This window comes from Danio rerio, chromosome 8 (assembly GCF_049306965.1).
Source record: "Danio rerio strain Tuebingen ecotype United States chromosome 8, GRCz12tu, whole genome shotgun sequence".
Taxonomy (NCBI): domain Eukaryota; kingdom Metazoa; phylum Chordata; class Actinopteri; order Cypriniformes; family Danionidae; genus Danio; species Danio rerio.
The window spans coordinates 40,012,708-40,025,481 of record NC_133183.1 but is presented as its reverse complement, the minus strand read 5'-3'; the positions used below and the strand labels follow the sequence as shown (position 1 = coordinate 40,025,481).

General features: G+C 34.0%; 1 long non-coding RNA gene across 5 annotated transcripts in view; it reads left to right on the top strand.

Annotated features, from left to right (window-relative positions):
- The window catches only part of LOC141375868 (uncharacterized), a 55,010-nt gene that overhangs the window by 23,570 nt on the left and 18,666 nt on the right, over nt 1-12,774 (top strand). For all 5 annotated transcript variants that reach the window (XR_012384669.1, XR_012384667.1, XR_012384666.1 and 2 more), the window contains 9 exons: nt 2,607-2,663; nt 2,805-2,856; nt 4,848-5,549; nt 6,211-6,238; nt 6,901-6,951; nt 7,607-7,657; nt 8,017-8,071; nt 9,431-9,485; nt 11,250-11,304. This is a non-coding gene — a long non-coding RNA (uncharacterized lncRNA). The remainder of the gene's footprint in view (nt 1-2,606; nt 2,664-2,804; nt 2,857-4,847; nt 5,550-6,210; nt 6,239-6,900; nt 6,952-7,606; nt 7,658-8,016; nt 8,072-9,430; nt 9,486-11,249; nt 11,305-12,774) is intronic.

Below are 12,774 nucleotides of genomic sequence, written 5' to 3'. Positions count from 1 at the left end.
ACGATGTGTATCACGATATAGTGTTCACGATTCGATATGTATCACGATATTTGGAATAAAAATTGAAAATTTAACTGAAATGCAAATTTTACCAAGTAAACTATTTTTTATGTATTTCTTTTGTTTCAACTTGTTAAACTGAACCTTCTTTTAGAAAATATATTAAACAGGCCTGTCTCTGGAAAATAAAACAATTTAAAAACTTCTTAAAAAATATTATTGAAATGACAGAGACAAAATTAAGGAACAATTTAAGTAAAGGTGCAAAAAAATAAGCTTTCTATTCAATTGAATTTAACAGTGAGAGCTTAAGGCTTTGCTTGGTCACTTGCGTTTTTTGTGTGTGCAAAAAAAAATCTACATTTCCAGGTAATCAGCAGTTCTATAAGATAATCCTGAACTTATGTGTATCTGTCTGAGAGGCTATCAAGTGTATCATGTTGACGTGCATTTTTGTGTACCTCTGTACTCAAATTTAGCTTTAAAGGGTTAGCTCGTCGTAATCATAACTCTAAAATCGATATGATTGTTTAAATAATGTGTACGTTTTCGGTTTCATTTACACTGCTAAGTGCTGTTCAAACTTCCCACGCTGCTCCTGAAAGATCACTCTGTTCCACAAACTGAATGTTGTTTACTACTTTATTAGTCACAACCTGCAGGTTCTGTTCACTGAAGCAGACGCGCGCGTATGGCAAGCCGTTTTAGCATTTAAACCTTTGTTCTGACTATCCATAAATATATGTAATTCATATTTAATTAAATTCATTTAGAGATATCTCTAATTATATTTTGACTAGTCGAATTATAATTATGACTAGTCAAAATATAATTAAAGATATCTCTAAATATATTTATGGATAGTCAGATCAAAGGTTTAAATGTTAAAACGGCTTGCCATATGCACGCGTCTATCATAGTCCGCCCTTTGTAGTAACAGCTCACGGTCAGCTCATGTCATGTGTGATTTTGCGGCCGCCAATACATCATATGAAGACAGAATGATATTTTAGGGTGAATTGTACCTTATAAATACAGTATGTGACTCTTTCAACACCATTAGGAGGTATCCCTGTCGCTGTGCAAAGTATGTAAATCACTGTGAAGACTTTAAAACTTAGGATGTGTGACCCAGTATGCGTGTCAAAAAGCGGACGAGTCTAAAGCAATTACTGTACAACCGAAATGTTGCCAGACGTCTGATTTTGAGAGGATGGGCCATCCTCTATTTCAACTCCACTCATTTTGGTTTGCTAACATTACTGCTGCTGCAATCTGAACTCACGTGCGACAGCAGGTGGAACGTAGCTCACGTGCAAACAGCTCAACTAATAAGAGAAAACGGACGTCATATCGTAATCATATCGTCATAACGCCACGATGCATATCGAGACATTTTTGCATCGCAATAAATCGTACAACGATAAATCGTTACACCCCTATCATATATTATTATTATCATTGTATTTAAATTGTCAGAAAATGTCACCATGTATAAAAAGCATGCAGATTTTTTCCTTTCCTTCTTTACTTTTTTTAACTAAACAGCATGCTTTAATTGGTGAAGTGCTTGTAAGTTTTGAAATAACCTGCACTGAATTGAGCGGACTGTAGTGTAGTATTTGCCGTAGATCAAAATGAGTGAACAAGTGGATTTGGCAATCACAAGAGAAAAAGAGGAGAGGGTGCATCTTTATTGAGGCATGTTTCATGTATTCACTCCTTCAAACAGACCCATGATGAGGAGAATGAGAGTATAGAAGACGTTATGGTAATGTTATGTGCAAGCTAGCATTAACCAGGTGGAGGATGCTAATGGCAGTGCAGACTGGATTCATCGTGTGTCTGAGGGCGTACTCGCACTGTACAGTTGCCATGAACCAGGCTGAAGCATGCTTTTCCCCCCTTCCGTCTCCCCCTACGGCCTGCACTCACATTGCATTCGTGCCTGGGCAGTCTTATGTCAACGAACGTGCTGTTCAGTAAGCGCTCTCGCAAAGCACAGTGGAGAATAGTAATAAATACCTTTTAAAATATATATTTTAGTACTGCTTCAGTTAACTTGAACAAGTGTACTTATACCATCAATTTTCATTTTCATAAGAAAATTTTCATTTTCTTAAAAAATAAGTTAAATCTTTGTAGACTATATATATATATATATATATATATATATATATATATATATATATATAATTTATTTAAAAAATGTGGGCAATATATTATAGATTTGTTTTGAAAAAAATGTATTCTATTCTTATTTTTTTTAATACAGACCTCTTGAGTTCTTAATCCGGGCCTGACACTATCAAATAGTAAAGTATTAGATAATTGTTTTGGGCCAGTTTCCTGTACAGTGTACTTTTTGTGCACTATTAAACCAACATAATGAATTTTTTCAATGATTTAGTTTCTTCTGTATCAGTTTTCACTGTTTGTCCAGAAAAGTTTGTGATGCATACTCTGTGGAGTCAGTGTTCATGTGTTGACAGAACTGTTTTTATTTGGCAGAGTTACAATTTTAATCTTGTATAAAAAAAAGTACCTTGTGTTTAATTTTAAAACATTGTTCTGCACGATATCACAACATACAATTGTAATTTTAGAGTGTGTCATGTGGAGGAGTTGACCTTCTCTCCTGTAACAAACATGAAAAAGCAAAGGTAGGGTATATTGGATTTTATTTTAAAAATTGGCATATTTTGAACCGTATGTAGTATTAAATATAATGTTTAATAATGTCTGTTTAGCACACACTTGAGTTGTTTTAGCTTTATTTTCTGTGTTTTGATTATGTTTTTCAGTCTCCTCATGAGCCATTATCTTTGAATTCTGAACAGAGTGAGCTTCAAAGAGGTTTGTCTATATAATTGTCTTTTAAATGTTGATCTGAAGAGATATTTTCTTATTGTTCCTGTATCTGTGCAGTTATTTTTATATAATAATACATTTAATATGGGTGTAGCGATACATTATTATATTGAGAATCGCAATATAGCAATTCAAAGTTTTTTCTTTAGATTAGCCTCTATTCACACGGTGAGTATTATGTGTAACAGGGCTCGAAATTGCGACCATTTTGGTCGCATATGCGCCCGAAAATTAATCGATGCGACCTCATAATATATTTGGGCGCATTAGTGCGACCTGTTTTGATTTTTTTTTTAAAACGTGCTGAATCGCTCTTCCCTGCCGCTATATTGGTTCATATTAGCTGTCAATCACTCAAGGCTATCCACTGTTAGATGACAGGGAGGGAGCTTTTATGTCCACGGGAAATGCAAACGGCTAAAGTGTGAAAACGTAAAGCACACAGGTTTGCAAAGTGCAAACCCCACCTAAAGTTGAGGCGCAGATGAGAGCGATCATGACACGTGGTGAATATTGATCCGCCAGCTGAGATCAATCGAGTACGTGCTTTTCGGAGAAGGTGGTCGAATCTCCATGCGTTGCATTCACTGCGTGTTCAGCGCAAATGTCCGCTAAAAGTCAAATCTAATACTGTATCATCGCCAAAGAAGCTCGCCTTTACTAAGTTTACACTGAAACTGCGTCTCATAACAAACAGCGGTATTGCGCCGGTGCTCAACCTGCTCATAAATTGGGTCGGCTGACTCGCCTGCTTTTCCACAAACACAGAAAAATGAAGATCAGCTCAGACTGAACATTTAAATTGACACAAACTGAAACCAAAACTTTTAAATAGTGATAGAAGTGAGACTTTATTTACTTTCTTTTGCCTATTCTTTCATGAGATGTATATATTTTTTTTATTTAGTTACTGATGACTGTTTTGCAGCTTTCAGCCTTGAATTTAATATTTTATTATAATCTTTTGTTTGTTTTGCAGCTGAAATATTATTTATTAAACTGACATGCATATATATGCTGTTTAGCAGTACAAAATAAATATTTCTTACTGCAATGCTTCATTTTTGTTTGATGCAAACTATACATTTATTTTTCAGAAAGTAACAGACTTTTTATAGCAGATAACTTGCATTCAAGCACATTCAAGGCAGCATGATAATGACAAATGTAATTCATTGTTACTATTATTGTCATTTTCATCATCATTAATATTCTAGAATTTTAATACATACACATTTTGGAATTATTGCACACAAATATCAATGTCATCTCTAAATTTTTTGTGGTGCTCCTAAATTTTTTCTGGTGCTCCTAAATTTTTGAAGTTGGGAGCACCGGTGCTACCAAGTAAAAAAGTTAATTTCGAGCCCTGTGTAAGATTAAACGTTTACACAGTTGCAGTATAAACTACTGTTGTTAAATGATGAAAATAATGCAAGTTGAAATCTGATGATGACAAATGCCTGGTTATACCAGTGAAAATGATCTATTTGCATGTGGACCATAAGAGAGTGCAAGCATACATCTAACACTCATCTTCAGAATTTTGAATTTGTATTCTGATGTCATCTCTGTCCTGTGCATTAAAGACCAATTTAAAGTTTAACATGCCAGATCTATGCAAAATTGAGCATTTTAACCATTACTAGGCCTACATATTATAATAATATTGTTTTTTACCACATTTGAGAAATAACAAATATTACTAATATTTAAAGCTTTTTTTTTATAGCTTACAATATTGAGATATCAAGAGAAACAATGTCAAGTTTGCTGACCTATCAATAGGCTATTGTTTTAATATCTGTGTGTTTGCTCGTGGTTTATGAGGACCAAGTATGTCTACTGAATGTGACTTAGCAGTAGGCTATTGTTTTGTTAAATCTGTTTATTCATGGTTTATGAGGACATGGTTTGTTATGCGAGACTTAAAGCTTTTAATGTTTTCTTCATCTTTCTTTGCTTCTCTCTTTCAGCGCCTCCATGAGCCTGTGGCTTTAACCAACACAAACAGAGCTGTCTTCTACAGAGGTTTGTTAATTATTTTGTCATGCTAATTTGACACTCCTTAAAGGGATAGTTCATCCAAAAAGTGCAATTGTCTCATTATTTGATCCCCCTTTACTTGTCTCAAACCATTATTGGGATATTTCTTCTGTTAAAGACAAAAGAAGATACTTAGAAAAAATATGGAAACCTGTAACCATAGACTTCCATATTATTTGTGTTTTCTGTTGTGGAAGTCAATGATTGCAGGTTTTCTTCTTCCATCAAAATATCTTGTTTTTGTTGTTTAACAGAAGTAATAAACCCTTAAAGGTTTGGAACACTTGAGGGTAAATTAATAGTGAGTAAATATAAATTTTTGTGTGAATCATCCCTTTAAGTGCTAAAATGACAGTTTCATATTTCTACTACATTCAACGTAGCAGTCCTGTGTGTTTAGTCATGGTTTATGAGGACCAAGTATGTCTATTTTATGTGAGTTAGCAGCAAGCTATTGTTATATCAAATATGTGTGTTTACTCATAGTTTATGAGGACATGATTGGTTATGGAAGACTTGAAGCTTTCAGTAAGTGAATGTCATGTTTTCTTCATCTTTCTTTGCTTCTCTCTTTCGGTACCTCCATGAGCCCGTCGCTTGGACAAACACAAACAGAGTTGTTTTCTACAGAGGTTTGTTAATTCTTTTGTCAAGCTATTTTGACACTCCTTAAAGGCATAGTTCACCCAAAAATGAACATTTACTCACTATTAATTTACCCTCAAGTGTTTCAAACCTTTATGGGTTTCTTTTTTTCTGTTTAATAAAACAAATGAGATACTTTGAAAAAAGATGGAAACATGTATCCATTGACTTACATAATAGAAAACACAAATAATATGAAAGTCAATGGTTACAGGTTTCCATCGTTTTTCAAAGTATCTTCTTTTGTGTTTAACAGAAAAAAGAAACCCTTAAAGGTTTGGAACACTTGAGGGTAAATTAATAGTGAGTAAATGTTAATTTTTGTGTGAATCATCCCTTTAAGTGCTAAAATGACAGTTACATATTTCTGCTAAATGCAGTGTAGCAGTCCTGTGTGATTAGTCATGGTTTATGAGGACCAAGTATGTCTATTAGATGTGACTTAGCAGTAGGATATTGTTTTAATAAATCTGTGTGTTTACTCATGGTTTATGAGGACACAGTATGTGTAGGTTTACATGGTGCTAGCAGTAGACTATTATAACATGTGTTTCTTCATGGTTTATGAGGGCATTTTTTGTTATGCGAGACTTCAAACAGTTAGTAAACAAATGTTACATTTTCTTTATCTTTGTTTCTCTCTTTCAGTACCTCTATGAGCTCGTCACTTTGAGAGGTTTGTTAATTATTTTGTCAAACTATTTTGACACTTTTTAAAAGGATAGTTCTCCCAAAAAGTACAATTGTGTCATCATTTGCTCACCCTTTAATTGTCTCAAACCTTTTTGGGGTTATTTATTCTGTTAAAGACAAAAGAAAATACTTACAAATAATATGGGAGTGAATGATTACAGGTTTCCATCTTTTCTTGTTTTCTACCATGAAAGTCAATGATTGCAGATTTTCTTCCACCAAATGTCTTGTTTTTGTTTTTTATCAGAAGAAATAAACACGTAAAGGTTTGGAACCCTTGAGGGTAAATTGTTAGTGAGTAAATGTTCGTTTTTGGGTGAATCATCCCTTTAAGTGCTAAAATAACAGTTTCATATTTCTGCTAAATGCAGTGTAGCAGTCCTGTGTGTTTTGTCATGGTTTATGAGGACCAAGTATGTCTATTGGATGTGACTTAGCAGTAGGATATTGTTTTAATAAATCTGTGTGTTTACTCATGGTTTATGAGGACACTGTATGTAGAATGCAATGTTAGCAGTAGACTATTGTTTTATAACGTGTGTGTTTCTTCATGGTTTATGAGGACATGATTGGTTAAACAAGACTTAAAGCTTTCAGTAAGCGAATCTCATGTTTTCTTCATCTTTCTTTACTTTTCTTTTTCAGCACCTCCATAAGCCAGTCGCTTTGACAAACACAGAGTTGTCTTCTACAGAGGTTTGTTAATTCTTTTGTCAAGCTATTTTGATACTTCTTGAAAGGATAGTTTTACCCAAAAATGAACATTTACTCACTATTAGTTTACCCTCAAGTGTTCCAAACCTTTATGGTTTTCTTTTTTCTGTTTAACAAAACAAATAAGATACTTTGAAATAAGATAGAAACCTGTAACCATTGACTTCCATAGTAGTAAAAAACAAGTAATATAAAAGTCAATGGTTACAGGTTTCCATCGTTTTTCAAAGTATGTTTTGTTTTTAACAAAAGAAATAAACCCTTAAAGGTTTGGAACACTCGAGGGTAAATTAATAGTGAGTAAATGTTAATTTTTAGGTGAACCATCCCTTTAAGTGCTAAAATGACAGTTTCCTATTTCTGCTAAATGCAGGTTAGCAGTCCTGTGTGTTTAGTCATGGTTTATGAGGACCAAGTATGTCTATTAGATGTGACTTAGCAGTAGACTATTGTTTTATTAAATCTGTGTGTTTCTTCATGGTTCATAAGGACACAGTATGTGTAGGTTGACATAGTGCTAGCAGTAGACAATTATAACGTGTGTTTCTTCGTAATTTGTAAGGGCATGATTTGTTATGCGTGACTTAAAGTAATTTAACAATGTTAAAAAAATCTTATCTTTGCTTCTCTTTTTCAGTACCTCCCTGAGCCCGTCACTTTGACCAACACAGAGTTGTTTTCTACAGAGGTTTGTTTATTCTTTTGTCATGTTATTTTGACACTCCTTAAAGGGATAGTTCACCCAACAGTACAATTGTGTCCTCATTTGCCTACCCTTTACTTGTTTCTTTATTTGTTCTGTTAAAGACAAAACAAAATACTTTTAAAAAGATGTAAACCTGTAATTCATAGTAAGTAAATGTTCATTTTTGGGTGAACCATCCCTTTAAGTGCTAAAATGACAGTTTCTTAATTAGACTAAATGCAGTGTAGCAATCCTGTGTGTTTAGTCATGGTTTATGAGGACATGATTGGTTTTGTGAGACTTAAAGCTTTCAGTAAGCGAATGTCATGTTTCCTTCATCTTTCTTTGCTTCTCTCTTTCAGTACCTCCATGACCCAGTCACTTTGTCAAACACAAACAAAGCTGTCTTCTACAGAGGTTAGTTAATTCTTTTGTAATGCTATTTTGACACTCCTTAAAGGGATAGTTCACCCAAACAGTACAATTGTGTCATCATTTGCTCACCCTTTACTTGTTTTAAATCTTTATGGGTTTATTTTTTCTGTTGAACACAAAAGAAGATACTTTGAAAAAAGATGGAAACTTGTAACCATTGACTTCCATATTATTTGTGTTTTCTATTATGGAAGTCATTAGCCCCTTTCACACAGTGATACCGGTAAATATCTGGAAAATTTCCGGAAAGACTTTACCGGTATATTCAAAAAAGCGCTGTTCACACAGGCGAGGACGTTACGGAAATTTTCCGGAAAAGAGCATTCACACATCCATTCCAAAATACCGGTAAATTCTGACAACATTCACCACAAATGAGCTTTAAACGGCTGCGCTTGTATTTGTAAACATTTGACTAAATTACAAACTCTGTGGATGATCAATATTGTGAACAACTTTCGCAGGATCACTTTCGCATGTCGAGATGTTCATAATATGTGCATGTGCAAAGCTTGAAGGTAAACAAACAACGGCTTATCATAAGCATCTCATCGATGATTATTTACACAGTTATCATTAAGAAGAACATATAAACGTGATCTGACTAACTTCTAGCAGCTAAATGTGTCTGGAAAAATATTCAAAGGCTTTTATCCTCACAAACCGCGCGGACGTAAATGCGTCTGACTGTTGTGATTGGCTAAAGCAGACGTCTCACGTCAGCACGTTCTAGACGTGCACGCGCTTATTACGGGAATCTTCCTTTTGCATTCACACAGCGCAGCATTCCGGCACATTGCCGGTAATGTTACAACTTCTCTTTCCGGAAAATAGCCAGAACGAATTTACCGGTATTTTCAAAAAGGACCTGTTCACACATGTGTGAAAGGGGCTATTGATTGCAGGTTTTCTTCTTCCATCATAATATCTTGTTTTTGTTGTTTATCAGAAGAAATAAGCACATAAAAGTTTGGAACACTTGAGGGTAAATTCATAGTGAGTAAATGTTCATTTTTGAGTGAACCATCCCTTTAAATGCTAAAATTACAGTTTCCTTTTTCAGCTAAATGCAATGTAGCGGTCCTGTGTGTTTAGTCATGGTTTATGAAGACACAGTATGTCTATTTAATGTGACTTAGCAGTAGGATGTTGTTTTATGGAAACTGCGTGTTTCTTCATGGTTTATGAGGACACAGTATGTGTAGTTTTACATGGTGCTAGCAGTAGACTATTATAACGTGTGTTTCTTCATGGTTTATGAGGGCATGGTTTGTTGTGCAAAACTTAAAACAGTAAGTAAACGAATGGTAAATTTTCTTTATCTTTGCTTCTCTCTTTCAGTACCTTCATGAGTCCGTCACTTTGACAAACACAAACAGAGTTGTCTTCTACAGAGGTTTGTTAATTCTTTTGTAATGCTATTTTGACACTCCCTAAATGGATAGTTCACCCAAACGGTACAAATGTGTCATTATTTGCTTACATTTTACTTGTTTCAAACCATTTTGGGTTATTTCTTCTGTTAAAGACAAAAGAAAGTACTTTAAAAAAAGATGTAAACCTGTAACCATAGACTTCCATAGTAGAAAACACAAATAATATGAAAGTCAATATTCATTGGTTTTCAAAGTATCTTTTGTGTTTAATAGAAGAAATAAACCCATAAAGGTTTGGAACACGTGAGGGTAAATTAATAGAGTAAATGTTAATTTTTGGATGAACTACCCCTTTAAGTGCTAAAATAACAGTTTCCTATCACTGCTAAATGCAGTGTAGCAGTCCTGCGTGTTTAGTCATGGTTTATAAGGACCAAGTATGTCTATTGAATGTGACTTAGCAGTAGACTATTGTTTTATTAAATCTGTGTATTTCTTCAGGGTTCATGAGGACATGATTGGTTATGCGAGCCTTAAAGCTTTCAGTAGTTTTCTTCATCTTTCTTTGCTTCTCGCTTTTAGTACCTATATGAGCCTGTCACTTTGACAAACACAAAGACTTGTCTTCTACAGAGGTTTTTGTAATTGTTTTGTCAAGCTATTTTGGTACTTTAAACCAATCATGTCCTCATAAACCATGAAGAAGCACACATTATAAAACAACAGTCTTCTGTTAACATTGTAAAACTACACATACTGTGTCCTCATAAACCATGAAGAAACACAGATTTAATAAAAAAAACATTGTACTGCTAAGTCACATCCAATAGTCATACTTGGTCCTCATAAACCATGACTAAACACACAGGACTGCTACACTGCATTTAGCAGAAATAGGAAACTGTAATTTTAGCACTTAAAGGGATGATTCACCCAAAAATTAACATTTACTCACCATTAATTTACCCTCAAGTGTTCCAAACCTTTATGGGTTTCTTTTTTTCTGTTTGACAAAACAAATAAGATACTTTGAAAAAAGATGGATACCTCTAACCATTGACTTTCATATTATTTTTGATTTCTATTATGGAAGTCATTGATTGCAGGTTTTCTTCTTCTGTCAAAATATCTAGTTTGTTTGTAGGTTTGGAACACTTGAGGGTAAATTAATAGTGAGTAAATGTTCATTTTTGGGTGATCAATCTCTCTGAGTGTTAAAATGACAGTTTCCTATTTTTACTAAATGCAATTTAGCAGTCCTGTGTGTTTAGTCAGGGTTTATGAGGACCAAGTATGTCTATTGGATGTGAGTTAGCAACAGGCTATTGTTTTATTAAATCTGTGTGTTTACTCATGGTTTATGAGGACACAGTATGTGTAAGTTTACATAGTGCTAGCAGTTGACTTATAACTTGTTTCTTCATGGTTTATAAGGGCATGGTTTGTTATGCGTGACTTAAAAAGTCCCTTCAAGTGCTAAAATTACAGTTTCCTATTTCTGCTAAATGCAGTGTAGCAGTCCTGTGTGTTTAGTCATGGTTTACGAGGACCAAGTATGTCTATTGAATGTGACTTAGCAGTAGACTATTGTTTTATTAAATCTGTGTGTTTCTTCATGGTTCATGAGGACACAGTATTTGTAGGTTTACAATGTTACCAGTAGACTTATTTCATAACGTTTGTTTCTTCATGGTTTATGAGGACATGATTGGTTTTGTGAGACTTAAAGCTTTCAGTAAGCGAATGTCATGTTTTCTTCATCTTTCTTTACTTCTCTCCTTCAGCACCTCCATAAGCCAGTCGCTTTGTCAAACACAAACAGAGTTGTCTTCTACAGAGGTTTGTTAATTATTTTGTCAAGCTATTTTGACGCTCCTTAAAGGGCTAGTTCACCCAAAAGTACAATTGTGTCATCATTTGCTCACCATTTGCTTGTTTTAAAATTTTATGGGTTTATTTTTTCTGTTAAACACAAAAGAAGATACTTTGAAATAAGGTGGAAACCTGTAACCATTGACTTCCATATTTTTTGTGTTTTCTATTGTGGAAGTCAATGATTGCAGGTTTTCTTCTTCAATCAAAATATCTTGTTTTGTTTTTTATCAGAAGAAATAAACCCTTAAAGGTTTGGAACACTTGAGGGTAAATTCATAGTAAGGAAATGTTCATTTTTGGGTGAACCATCACTTTAAGTGCTAAAATGACAGTTTCCTATTTTTACTAAATGCAGGTTAGCAGTCCTTTGAGTTTAGTCATGGTTTATGAGGACCAAGTATGTCTATTGGATGTGACTTACCAGCAGGCTATTGTTTTATTAAATCTGTGTGTTTCTTCATGGTTTATAAGGACATGATTGGTTTGCGAGACATAAAGCTTTCATTAAGCCAATGACATGTCTTCTCAGGGCTCGAAATTAACTTTTTTACTTGGTAGCACCGGTGCTCCCAACTTCAAATATTTAGGAGCACCAAAAAATTTTTAGGAGCACCAGAAAAAATTTAGGAGCACCCACCAAAAATGAATGAGCACCGCTGCAAATTGTTTTTTAAGGGATTTATTGTATTTTAAAACAACATTAATAGGACTAACAAAAACCAGAAACAACTATCTAACTAATGCTGCGAAGACATTGATATTTGTGTGCAATAATTCCAAAATGAATGTCTAATAATTAGGCCATAGAATATTAATGATGATGAAAATGACAATAATAGTAACAATGAATTCCATTTCTCATTATGATACTGCCTTGAATGTGCATGAATGTAGGTTATCTGCTATTAAAAGTCTGTTACTTTATGAAAAATAATTGTATAGTTTGCATCAAACAAAAATGAAGCATTGCAGTAAGAAATATTAATTTTGTACTGCTGTTTTTATATGCATGTCAATTTAATAAATAATATTTCTGCTACAAAACAAACAAAAGATTATAATAAATCATTCAATTCAATGATGAAAGCTGCAAAGCAGTCATCAGTAAATAAATAAAAAAATAATATATACCTTAAAAAAGAATAGACAAAAGAAAGAAAGTAAAGTCTCGCTTCTATCACTCTTTTAAAGTTTTGGTTTCAGTTTGTGTCAATTTAAAGGTTCAGTCTGAGATGATCTTCATTTTTCTGTGTTTGTGGAAAAGCAGGCGAGTCAGCCGACCCAATTAATAAGTAGGCAGCGCAAGATTCTTGCGCTAACCATCGGCGCAAATCCGGTCTTTGTTATGAGCCGCAGTTTCAGTGTAAACTTAGTAAAGGCGAGCTTCTTTGGCGATGATATGTACAGTATTAGATTTGACTTTCAGCGGACATT